Here is a 13,799-nt window from a genome sequence, read left to right as displayed (position 1 = left end):
CTCCAGTTTCATAAACCTGAGATCATAACCTGAGCAGAAATCAAGAGTTGGTTTCTTAACTAACTGAGCCTCCCAGGTGTCCTTAGATTTTCCAAATTTTGATAATATTAATTGGTTCTCTACTATGAGAAATGAAGAGATCACTACACTTATACTTTTTCTCTCTCTCACTCCTCTTTCTCATTTTTGGTGGATATTATTTTTACTTTGTTAGGAGTTATTTTTTAAGTATATCTATTTTTTTCTACATTCAAAAATCTCTCAGATTTTTGACTCTGTTTTCTCTATCTTGCCCATATTTCATATTTGAGAAGTATTTTCATGGATGCTACTTCTGTGAACATTTTGGTATTCCTAAATACAGTCTAGTTAAATTTAAAAGCTTCATCAGTAATTTTTACTGTTCTTGCTGTTCAAAGTTGCTTTTCTTTTGAGCAAATAACACATCCCAAGAATGAGCAATGAGAATCATTAGCAAGAATTTCATATATTTAAATACTTGAAAAAATGTTTTTAGCATACAGAATGTCATACTGATGATTTTTTGCTTTGTCCTCTGAGGACTCTTCCTCCAGATCATTGTGAAGAAATTAAAATTTTTTACCATATTTTCCATTCTATTCTAAATTATATATAAATTCAGAGTATCTCAATAGAAGCTCAAATACCCCCATTTTAATGTCATGCTTTATTCTTAACAGAAATGTGTACAAAACAGAGAAAAGCCTTAATCAGTCATTAAAGGGGGTGTCTGTATGACCAATATTTCAAGTGATCTCCTTGTTTGGAGAGGGCTGCCCAACCTTGGGCAATGCACCATGTTAAGTTTTGGGTTGGGTAATTTCTTTGTTTAAGTGGAAGAAGGGCTTGCATTATTTTTTTCTTTTTCTTTTTTTTTTTTTTTGATGTTTTGAAATTCCTAACTTTTTTTAAAAATAAATTTATTTTTTATTGGTGTTCAATTTGTCAACATACAGAATAACACCCAGTGCTCATCCTGTTAAGTGCCCACCTCAGTGCCCGCCACCCACTCACCTCCACTCCCCGCCCCCCTCCCCTTCCACCACCCCTAGTTCGTTTCCCAGAGTTAGGAGTCTCTCATGTTCTGTCTCCCTTTCTGATATTTCCCACTTATTTTTCTTCTTTCCCCTTTATTCCCTTTTACTATTTTTTATATTCCCCAAATGAATGAGACCATATAATTTTTGTCCTTCTATGGTTGACTTATTTCACTCAGCATAATACCCTCCAGTTCCATCAACGTCGAAGCAAATGGTGGGTATTTGTCATTTCTAATGGCTGAGTAATATTCCATTGTATACATAGACCACATCTTCTTTATCCATTCATCATTCGATGGACACCGAGACTCCTTCCACAGTTTGGCTATTGTGGACCTTGCTGCTATAAACATCAGGGTGCAGGTGTCCCAGAGTTTCACTGCATCTGTATCTTTGGGGTAAATCCCCAGCAGTGCAATTGCTGGGTCGTAGGGCAAATCTATTTTTAACTCTTTAAGGAAACTCCACACAGTTTTCCAGAGTGGCTGCACCAGTTCACATTCCACCAACAGTGCAAAAGGGTCCCCCTTTCTCCACATCCTCTCCAACATTTGTTGTTTCCTGCTGTGTTAATTTTCCCCATTCTCACTGGTGTGAGGTGGGATCTCATTGTGGTTTTGATTTGTATTTCCCTGATGGCAAGTGATGCAGAGCATTTTCTCATGTGCATGTTGGCCATGTCTAGGTCTTCCTCTGTGAGATTTCCGTTCATGTCTTTTGCCCATTTCATGATTGGATTGTTTGTTTCTTTGCTGTTGAGTTTAATAAGTTCTTTAGAGATCTTGGAAATTAGCCCTTTATCTGATATGTCATTTGCAAATATCTTCTCCCATTCTGTAGGTTGTCTTTTAGTTTTGTTGACTGTATCCTTTGCTGTGCAAAAGCTCCTTATCTTGATGAAGTCCCAATAGTCCATTTTTGCTTTTGTTTCTTTTGCCTTCGTGGATGTATCTTGCAAGAACTTACTGTGGCCGAGTTCAAAAAGGGTGTTGCCTGTGTTCTTCTCTAGGATTTTGATGGAATCTTGTCTCACATTTAGATGTTTCATCCATTTTGAGTTTATCTTTGTCTATGGTGCAAGAAGTGGTCTAGTTTCATTATTCTGCGTATGGATGTCCAATTTTCCCAGCTCCATTTATTGAAGGGCTTGTTTTAAGTGCAGCATGTGTTCTTAGAAAACTTTAAGGAAAGAATACATGTAGAAGTTGAGGAGTTCGGATATTTATTTCCTTAAGCCTTCTGGATCTGCTCTGGACACTCAACAATACCTGAATAGGCACTTCCTTCCTGGTCCTTACACTACCTTATCTCCCCTGCCAGTCTGCCAACCCTAGCAGGGCTTCTCCGGTGGGCCTGGTCTCTAACTCCCTTTCCTGCCTTCAGTCTTGCCTGGCCCAGCCCAGATCCCTGTAGCGTGGAGATGCCCTGCGGCCCTTGGGTCAGGTTCTGCTCTTCTGTGGGACCTGATATTTTTCAGATCTTTGCTATTAAAGTAATAAACCAAAAAAAAAAAAAACTCTATCCAGGGATCTAAGTGAATGAAACCAGCTTCAGGGCAGGGAGACACTCAACAATGATGGGAACTCTCATGAACTGACTCGCATGTGTCCAGTCCAGAACGAGATGACAACTATTCAGATCTGGCTGACCCAGGGTTTAGGGATATTGGGCTTGAAAGAAAACAGGAATCCAGGTACTGTATTTGGGTTATCACCTCCTGATTCCTAAAAAATTTTAACTAATATATATTTTCAATAGTGTGAACCAGTGGTTGGTGTGCAGGCCAAATGCACATACCAGTACACCTGCTAGTCAATTTTGAACTTCTGGTTTCTATATGTGACCAGTGACCTGACCTAAATTTAATACCAATCAAGTTTACTCTTTCTTCTTTTTTTCATTTTTTTACTAATAAATTTATTTTTTATTGGTGTTCAATTTGCCAACATACAGAATAACACCCAGTGCTCATCCCGTCAAGTGCCCACCTCAGCGCCCGTCACCCATTCACCCCCACCCCGCCCTCCTCCTCTTCCACCACCCCTAGTTCATTTCCCAGAGTTAGGAGTCTCTCATGTTCTGTCTCCCCTTCTGACATTTCCTACCCATTTCTTCTCTTTTCCCTAATATTCCCTTTCACTATTATTTATATTCCCCAAATGAATGAGAACATGTAATGTTTGTCCTTCTCCGATTGACTTATTTCACTCAGCATAATACCCTCCAGTTCCATCCACGTTGAAGCAAATGGTGGGTATTTGTCGTTTCTAATGGCTGAATAATATTCCATTGTATACAAAAACCACATCTTCTTTATCCATTCATCTTTCGATAGACACCGAGGCTCCTCCACTGTTTGGCTATCATGGACATTGCTGCTATAAACATCGGGGTGCAGGTGTTTACTCTTTCATCAAAGTCTCTCTCTCTCCCTCTCTCATTTCACTTCCTATACTTGTTATCTCTACTTGGTAACTCAAGCCAGACATGTAGACACCTTTGTCTCATTCAATCACTGTATAACATCTAGACCCAAATCTTTTCAGAAATATGTTCTGTATCCAGCCCCTCTTATGGACCCCAGGTAAACTCTGTCATCTTTTACCTGAATTACTATAGTAGTTTCCAAACTGGTCCTCATGCTTCCAGTCTTTCTCCACTGCCACAAAAAAAATCTTTCCAAAATGAGTATATGATCATGTGATTTTGATAATTCATTGCCTTGCAAGGCATATAAGGTTTGTTTTGACTCAGCCTCTGTCTATCCTTCTGGCATAATTTCTTGCCATGCTACCATTTACAACCTGTGTCTTAGCTATGTGGAATTATTTTCAGATTGCCTGAGCTGACCATGGTCTTTCTTACTTTAAAACCTTACACATACATCATATTATTTTTATGCAGAAATTACTTTTATTATGTTAGAATATTCCTTAATGTTTTGGCAATTATTCATGTGAAGGAGAGTTCAGAAAACAGATTTATGACTGTATTAGCCTTGTCCTTGATTAGAGATTTATGAATTATACAAAAAATATTATTCCCTAGAGAAGGTTACTCTAAAAGTAGTAGTAGAAAAGATCTAAGAGACTGTGAACTTAGAAGAGCATCTCCCTGCTTGTCTGGCTGTTCCAGGTGGACCACAAGACTTCAGTACAAGGATGGACATGTTTTCTTTGTTGAATTTAAAGCTTTACAACAGTTCGAATGCTCTTTCTTGCATGCAATAGGTCAAAGGCTTCATTAATTTGGTCAAAAGACAGACTGTGAGTCACAAATTCATCAACTTTTACCTTTTTGGACATATATTCAGACACCAACTTTGGGACACTTTCTACACTCTTCCATCCTCCAAAGGCAGTGCCTTTCCATACGCACCCTGTTACCAGCTGAAATGGATGAGTGGCGATTTCTTCACCTGAAGCAGCTACTCAGCTATGACGCTGACACCCCAGCCTTTGTGGCAGGCCTCTAGTGCTGCTCTTATGACTTTCAAGTTACCAATACACTCAAAGGAATAGTCCACTCTCCCATCAGTCATTTCAATGAGCACTTCCTGGATGGATTTACTGAAGTCCTGGGGGTTAACACATTCAGAGGCTCCAAACTCCTTGGCCCTTGAGAATTTATCTTTATTGATGTCCACACCAATGATCTGGGATGCACCAGCCACCTTACAGCCCATGATAGTCACCAATCCAACTCCTCCTAGGCCAAAGACGGCACAAGTAGAGCCAGGCTCCACCTTGGCAGTGTTCAGAGCAGCACCATAACCAGTTGAAATGTCACAACCGAGAAGGCAGACTTTATCCAAAGTTGCTAAAGGATCTATTTTAGCAACAGAGATATCAGCCACAACTGTCTATTCAGAAAATGTGCTGGTTCCCATATAATGTAAAATTGTCTTTCCTTTGCAAGTAAATCTGCTAGTACCATCTGGTATTAATCCTTTCCCCTGTGTAACTCTTATCTTCTGGCAAAGGTTTGTTTTAGGATTTAGACAAAATTTGCATTCTCCACACTGTGGGATGTAAAGTGGGATGACAGTGTCACCTGCCTTCAGTTTAGTAACTCCTTCGCCAACACTTTCCACAATTCCAGCACCTTCATGTCCCAGGATCACTGGAAAACTCCCTTCAGGATCAGCCCCACTCAGGGTGCAGGCATCGGTGTGGCAAACTGCAGTGGCCATAATCTTAATTCGAACTTCATGAGCCTTTGGGGGTGCCACCTCTACCTCTTCTATAGAGAGAGGCTTTCCTGCCTCCCAGGCAACTGCAGCCTTGCACTTGATAAGCTGGTTCGCCATGTCCTCTGCTTCCCACATACTTCATATTTATATATGCCTAGAGTAGTCTTCCCAAGTAACCCTGGATCACTCCTGCCCATTTCTCTTCTTAAGAATTATTTGAATCCTTCACTTTCAATCAGCCAGCTAATCACTTCACTGCACACATAGTCTCTTGGTCATGTGTATTACAGCACTTTCCATGACATTCATATCCGTTGCTTTCTCATATATTAGTCTCCCTGATGAACATGTAAACCCCTAAAGGACAGGGACAGTGTCTTTCTCATATTTGTAACTTTAGTACCAAGTAGAGTATCTGTAAGTAGTTATTAACTACTTTCCAATGAATGAATGAGTGAATGAATGACCCTGATGTTGCATTGACAACACCCACATTATCTGGATCATCTGGATTCTCTCATCAAACTAATCAGAGAGGAATTGCAGATTAGACTATCCCATGTTCTCAGATTACTTGTTGAGGGAGAGCTGTGGAAATGTATTTTGTCACACATAGGTGGGGCACAACCATTTTCCCCACAGGCTGGGGTGGCTGAGTCTGACGAAACTTGTCAGGAAAGATGTTAGGTGCAGTGGGACAAGATTTGGAAGAAAAGAGCAATAGGAACTAGACAATAATGTTACTGGAAAGGAAAGGCTCTCATCCCCGTACTAATCCAAATACTCAAATCTAGAGTTTATGTGTGTGCTTTCGGAGATGACATAACCCTCCTCCAGCCCCTGGAATTGCACCAATTGGATACAATTACAGGTTCTATGCATTTTTCTTTGTACATAACCATTACTTTCATCTTTGAATTCACTTTCTTGGTTTTGTCAGTGTAAACCTAAATAAAATATATCTCTATTTTTTTAAATAAATATATTTTTATTGGTGTTCAATTTGCCAACATATAGAATAACACCCAGTGCTAATCCCATCAAGTGCCCCCCTCAGTGCCCATCACCCCCACCCCCTGACCACCTCCCCTTCCACTACCCCTAGTTAGTTTCCCAGAGTTAGGAGTCTCTCATGTTCTGTCTCCCTCCCTGATATTTACCACTCATTTTTCTCCTTTCCCCTTTATTCCCTTTCAGTATTTTTTATATTCCCCAAATGAATGAGACCATATAATGTTTGTCCTTCTCTGATTGACTTTTTTCACTCAGCATAATACACTCCAATTCCATCCACATCAAAGCAAATGGTGGGTATTTGTCATTTCTAAAGGCTGAGTAATATTCCAGAAGTCAGTGGCATTTCTATACACTAACAATGAGACTGAAGAAAGAGAAATTAAGGAGTCAATCCCATTTAGAATTGCACCCAAAAGCATAAGATACCTAGGAATAAACCTAACCAAAGAAGTAAAGGATCTATACCCTAAAAACTATAGAACACCTCTGAAAGAAATGGAGAAAGACACAAAAGATGGAAAAATATTCCATGCTCATGGATTGGAAAAATTAATATTGTGAAAATGTCAATGTTACCCAGGGCAATTTACACGTTTAATGCAATCCCTATCTATGCATTTTTTTAGTGCTACCTGGAATAAATTAATTTGAATGAGGTGTGATTTGTTTATTGGTTGATTGCTTTTTAAGATACCCAGTCAGAGGAGCAATTCAACAATATCAGAGCTGATAAAATTCATCTTGAGAATTTGAGGAAGAAGATGCTTGAATGGTCTTATTAAAGTCCTCTTTACAAAAAAGAAAGATACTGCTTAGTGAGGTATTGAGAAGATGTTCATATTTTACAAATCCGAAAACTGCAAAAAAAGAACTATTGGGACTTCATCAAGATAAGAAGCTTTTGCACAGCAAAGGATACAGTCAACAAAACTAAAAGACAACCAACAGAATGGGAGAGATATTTGAAAATGACGTATCAGATAAAGGGCTAGTTTCCAGGATCTATAAGGAACTTATTAAACTCAACACCAAAGAAACAAACAATCCAATCATGAAATGGGCAAAAGACATGAACAGAAATCTCACAGAGGAAGACCTAGACATGGCCAACATGCACATGAGAAAATGCTCTGCATCACTTGCCATCAGGGAAATACAAATCAAAACCACAATGAGATACCACCTCACACCAGTGAGAATGGGGACAATTAACAAGGCAAGAAACCACAAATGTTGGAGAGGATGAGGAGAAAAGGGAACCCTCTTACACTGTTGGTGGGAATGTGAACTGGTGCAGCCACTCTGGAAAACTGTGTGGAGTTTCCTCAAAGAGTTAAAAATAGACCTGCCCTACGACCCAGCAATTGCACTGCTGGGGATTTACCCCAAAGATTCAGATGCAATGAAACACCGGGACACCTGCACCCCGATGTTTATAGCAGCAATGTCCACAATAGCCAAACTGTGGAAGGAGCCTCGGTGTCCATCGAAAGATGAATGGATAAAGAAGATGTGGTTTATGTATACAATGGAATATTCCTCCGCCATTAGAAACGACAAATACCCACCATTTGCTTCGACGTGGATCGAACTGGAGGGTATTATGCTGAGTGAAGTAAGTCAATTGGAGAAGGACAAACGTATATTCTCATTCATTTGGGGAATATAAATAATAGTGAAAGGGAATAGAAGGGAAGGGAGAAGAAATGTGTGGGAAATATCAGAAAGGGAGACAGAACATAAAGACTCCTAACTCTGGGAAATGAACTAGGGGGGGTGGAAGGGGAGGAGGGCGGGGGTGGGGGTGAATGGGTGACGGGCACTGAGGGGGGCACTTGGCGGGATGAGCACTGGGTGTTATTCTGTATGTTGGCAAATTGAACACCAATAAAAAATAAATTTATTAAAAAAATAAAATAATAAAAAATAAAAAAATCCAAAAACTATCATTTATCTATCAATTATCTATTATCTATCTACCTACCTATCTATTATCTATCTATCTATCTATCTATCTATCTATCTATCTATCTATCATCTATCTATCTATCTATCATCTATCTATCTATCATCTATCTATGTCATCTATGAATCATATATCAATCAACTATCTATCACCTACCTGCTTACCTATTTAACTAAGTGACATGAACTAACTTTTACAGGAAGGAAGGTAAGGGAAACCAACGCTGGATGTGTGCTTTCTGAGTGTCAGAGTTCTGTATTGTGTAGCCCAAGGGATAGATGATACCTGGGTTTTGGGGGCCGGCCGGTGGGGGGGTTGATCTGTCTTCGAATATTGCCTTGCTGCTTACGAGCTACATGGAATAAGTTTTTTGTTTTGTTTTTAACTTCCCTAAATCTCATTTTCTATAAGGTATGGATAATTTTTTAATACCTTTATTTTTTATTGGTGTTCAATTAGCCAACATATAGAATAACACCTAGTGCTCATCCCATCAAGTGCCCTCCTCAGTGCCCGTCACCCAGTCACCCCCAACCCCACCCACCTCCCCTTCTACCACCCCTAGTTCGTTTCCCAGAGTTAGGAGTCTCTCATGTTCTGTCTCCCCTTCGGACATTTCCCATCCATTTCTTCTCCCCTCCCCTCCATTCCGTTCACTATTATCTATATTCCCCAAATGAATGAGAACATATAATGTTTGTCCTTCTCCGATTGACTTATTTCACTCAGCATAATACCCTCCAGTTCCATCCACGTCGAAGCAAATGGTTGGTATTTGTCGTTTCTAATGGCTGAGCAATATTCCATTGTATACATAAACCACATCTTCTTTATCCATTCATCTTTCGATGGGCACCGAGGCTCCTTCCACAGTTTGGCTATTGTGGACATTGCTGCTATAAACATCGGGGTGCAGGTGTCCCGGCGTTTCATTGCATCTGAATCTTTGGGGTAAATCCCCAGCAGTGCAATTGCTGGGTCGTAGGGCAGGTCTATTTTTAACTCTTTGAGGAACCTCCACACAGTTTTCCAGAGTGGCTGCACCAGTTCACATTCCCACCAACAGTGCAAGAAGGTTCCCTTTTCTCCGCATCCTCTCCAACATTTGTGGTTTCCTGCCTTGTTAATTGTCCCCATTCTCACTGGTGTGAGGTGGTATCTCATTGTGGTTTTGATTTGTATTTCCCTGATGGCAAGTGATGCAGAGCATTTTCTCATGTGCATGTTGGCCATGTCTATGTCTTCCTCTGTGAGATTTCTCTTCATGTCTTTTTCCCATTTCATGATTGGATTGTTTGTTTCTTTGCAGTTGGTTTTAACAAATTCTTTATAGGTCTTAGAGACTGGCCCTTTATCTGATACGTCATTTGCAAATCTTATAGTTTTGTTGATTGTTTTCTTTACTGTGCAGAATCTTTTTATCTTGAAGAAGTCCCAATAGTTCATTTTTGCTTTTGTTTCTCTTGGCTTCATAGATGTATCTTGCAAGAAGTTACCATGGCCAAGTTCAAAAAGGGTGTTGCCTGTGTTCTCCTCTAGGATTTTGATGGATTCTTGTCTCACATTTAGATCTTTCATCCATTTTCAGTTTATCTTTGTGTATGGTGTAAGAGAATGGTCTAGTTTTATTCTGCTGCATGTGGCTGTCCAATTTCCGTGGCACCATTTATGGTGGCACCATTTATTCTCTCAGAAGAGACTGTCATTTTTCCAGTGGATTGTCTTTCCTGCCTTGTCAAATATTAGTTCACCTTAGAGTTGAGGGCCCATTTCTGGATTCTCTATTCTGTTCCATTGATTTATGTGTCTGTTTTTGTGCCAGTACCACACTGTCTTGATGATCACAGCTTTGTTGTACAACTTGGAGTTTGGCATTGTGATACCCCTGGCATTGGTTTTCTTTTTCAATATTACCCTGGCTATTTGGGGTCTTTTCTGATTCCGCACAAATTTTAAGATGAATTGTTCAAACTCTCTGAAGCAAGTCCATGGTATTTTGATAGGGATGGCATTAAATGTGTAAATTGCCCTGGGTAGGATGGACATTTTCACAATATTAATTCTTCCAATCCATGAGCATGGAATATTTTTCCATCTGTCTTCCTAGATTTCTTTCAGAAGTGTTCTGTTGTTTTTAGGGTATAGATCCTTTACCTCTTTGGTTAGGTTTATTCCTAGGTATCTTATGTTTTTGGGTGCAATTGTAAATGGGATTGACTCCTTAATTTCTCTTTCTTCAGTCTCATTGTTAGTGTATAGAAATGCCACTGACTTCTGGGCATTGATTTCGTATCCTGCCACCCTGCCAAATTGCTGTATGAGTTCTATCAATCGTGGGGTGGAGTCTTTTGGGTTTTCTATGTAGAGTATCATGTCATCGGCGAAGAGGGAGAGTTTGACTTCTTCTTTGCCAGTTTAAATGCCTTTTATTTCTTTTTGTTGTCTGATTGCTGAGGCTAGGACTTCCAGTACTGTGTTGAATAGCAGTGGTGAGAGTGGACATCCCTGTCTTGTTCCTGATCTTAGGGGAAAGGCTCCCAGTGCTTTCCCATTGAGAATGATATTTTCTGTGGGCTTTTTGTAGATGGCTTTTAAGATGTTGAGGAATGTTCTCTCTATCCCTACACTCTGAAGAGTTTTGATCAGGAATGGATGCTGTATTTTGTCAAATGCTTTCTCTGCATCTACTGAGAGGGTCATATGTTTCTTGGTTTTTCTCTTGCTGATATGATCAATCACATTGATTGCTTTATGAATGTTTAACCAGCCTTGCATCCCGGGGATAAATCCTACTTGGTCACGGCGAATAATCTTCTTAATGTATTGTTGGATCCTATTGGCTAGTATCTTGTTGAGAATTTTTGCATCCATGTTCATCAGGGATATTAGTCTGTAATTCTCCTTCTTGGTGGGGTCTTTGTCTGGTTTTGGAATTAAGTTGATGCTGGCCTCATAGAACGAGTTTGGAAGTACTCCATCTCTTTCTATCTTTCCGAACAGCTTTAGTAGAATAGGTATGGTTTCTTCTTTAAACATTTGATAGAATTCCCCTGGGAAGCCATCTGGCCCTGGACCTTTGTGGTTTGGGAGATTTTTGATGACTGCTTCAATTTCTTCCCTGGTTAGTGGCCTGTTCAGGTTTTCTCTTTCTTCCTGTTCCAGTTTTGGTAGTTTGTGGTTTTCCAGAAATGCGTCCATTTCTTCTTGGTTGCCTAATTTATTGGTGTATAGCTGATCATAATATGTTTTTAAAATCGTTTGTATTTCCTTGGCATTGGTGGCAATGTCTCATTTTATTAATTTGAGTCTTCTCTCTCTTCTTTTTAAGAAGACTGGCTAATGGTTTATCTATCTTATTCTTTCAAAGAACCAACTCCTGGTTTTGTTAGTCTGTTCCACAGTTCTTCTGCTCTCTATTTCATTGAGTCCTGCTTGAATCTTTATGAACTCTCTTCTTCTTCTGGGTGTAGGATCTATTTGCTGTTTTTTCTCCAGCTCCTTTGGGTGCAAGGTTAGCTTTTGTATTTGAGTTCTTTCCAGTTTTTGGATGGATGCTTGTATTGTGATGTATTTCCCCCTCAGGACTGCTTTTGCTGCATCCCAAAGATTTTGAACAGTTGTATCTTCATTCTCATTAGTTTCCATGAATCTTTTTAATTCTCCCCTAATTTCCTGGATGACTCATCTTTTAGCAGGATAGCAGGATGGTCCTTATCCTCCACGTGTTTGAAATCCTTCCAAACCTCTTGTTATTCTAATTTCAAAGCATTGTGGTCTGAAAATATGCAGGGGGACGATCCCAATCTTTTGATATCAGTTAAGACCTGATTTATGACCCAGTATGTGGTCTATTCTGGAGAAAGTTCCATGTGCACTTGAGAAGAATGTGTATTCAGTTGTGTTTGGATGTAAAGTTCTGTAAATATCTGTGAAATCCATCTGGTTAGTGTATCACTTAAAGCTCTTGGTTGTTTGGAGATGTGCTTAGAAGACCTGTCGATTGTAAAACGCGCTACTTTCAAGTCACCAAGTATAAGTATATTATTATCTAAGTATGTCTTAATTTTGGTTATTATTTGATTGATATACTTGGTAGCTCCCACATTCGGGGCATAAATATTGATTGTTAAGTCCTCTTGTTGGATAGATCCTATAAGTATGATATAGTCAAAATGGATGAAAGATCTAAATGTGAGACAAGGTTCCATCAAAATTCTAGAGGAGAACACAGGCAACACCCTTTTTGAACTAGGCCACAGTAACTTCTTGCAAGATACATCCACAAAGGCAAAAGAAACAAAAGCAAAAATGAACTATTGGGTCTTCATCAAGATAAGAAGCTTTTGCACAGCAAAGGATACAGTCAGCAAAACTAAAAGACAACCTACAGAATGGGAGAAGATATTTGCAAATGATATATCAGATAAAGGGCTAATATCCAAGATCTATAAAGAAGTTATTAAACTCAACAGCAAAGAAACAATCCAGTCATGAAATGGGCAAAAGACATGAACAGTAATCTCACAGAGAAAGACATAGACATGGTATGAATAATTTTTTATGTGCAAGATTGTTGTAGGGAAAGTGTATGAAACATAGCAAGTAGGCATTCAATAAATTTTAGTTTTCTTCTTTTAATCCACAGTGGAATGAATAACCCAAATGTTGATTGTTTTGTATTACATCAAATAATAGCAGTAGAGTAGAACTCAGTTTTTTCATTTCTAGCCCTAGTAGAATCTTGGAAGTAACGACTTTAAGCTGGCAGTAATTTGCTTACAATGGTATCTGAATTCTTGAGCTCCCTAGATCCTGTTTTTCTTTTTTTTTTCAGCCCAAGCATACCCATCTCATTTGCATATTTCAGTCTCTCTCTCTTTCTCTATTTCCTCTTTTCTAACAGCTGTACTATGGGAAATTGCTTCTTCTACCCTTCATATCTATGTTCTAATGAAGGACTTATAACCAGTTAACTCTTAAAGCTTTCATTCTAAAGAAAGGTGGTAAAGCCAGAGACAAATCTAAGCCATTTGGAACCATAGGGTGACTCTCCATTTCATTTTCTTTCTAATTTCTATACTTTATGGCAGACAGAGGACACAGGTTTTTTGTCAATGTACCTCATGAAGAAATGAGAAAATCAGCAATAGAAGAGACTTCTTAAGAGTTCTAAATAACCTTTTAAAAATGGCCAGTTGATGGCATGAGCACTGGGTGTTATGCTACATGTTGGCAAATTGAACTCCAATAAAAAATAAATTTAAAAAATAAAAAAATAAAAATGGACACATTTCCTTTGCAAATTCCATACTTCCTTGTGATAGATGGCTTTATAAAACAAAGAGAATACATGTAAACTTCTATGGTAACTCTATGTGCCTATAGGTAGAGCTTCACTCACCTTCACTTACCATGCTTACCAAAGTTTAGGTAAGATGTTGCTTAAAGTGGATTTCAGAATTCAGGTTAGTGGCCTTTTATTTTTATTTTTTTAAAAGTTTTATTTATTTATTCATGGGAGACACAGAGCAAGAGAGAAAGGGAGAGGCAGAGTCACAGGCAG

General features: G+C 39.1%; 1 pseudogene; it reads right to left on the bottom strand.

Moving 5' to 3' along the window:
• Positions 1 to 4,041: 4,041 nt before the first annotated feature.
• LOC144324598 (alcohol dehydrogenase class-3 pseudogene) lies at positions 4,042 to 5,377 on the bottom strand (annotated as a pseudogene).
• Between the last annotated feature and the right edge of the window lie 8,422 nt (positions 5,378 to 13,799).

Source organism: Canis aureus, chromosome 12, assembly GCF_053574225.1.
Source record: "Canis aureus isolate CA01 chromosome 12, VMU_Caureus_v.1.0, whole genome shotgun sequence".
NCBI classification, from domain to species: domain Eukaryota; kingdom Metazoa; phylum Chordata; class Mammalia; order Carnivora; family Canidae; genus Canis; species Canis aureus.
This window is presented reverse-complemented; position numbering and strand designations above follow the sequence as displayed.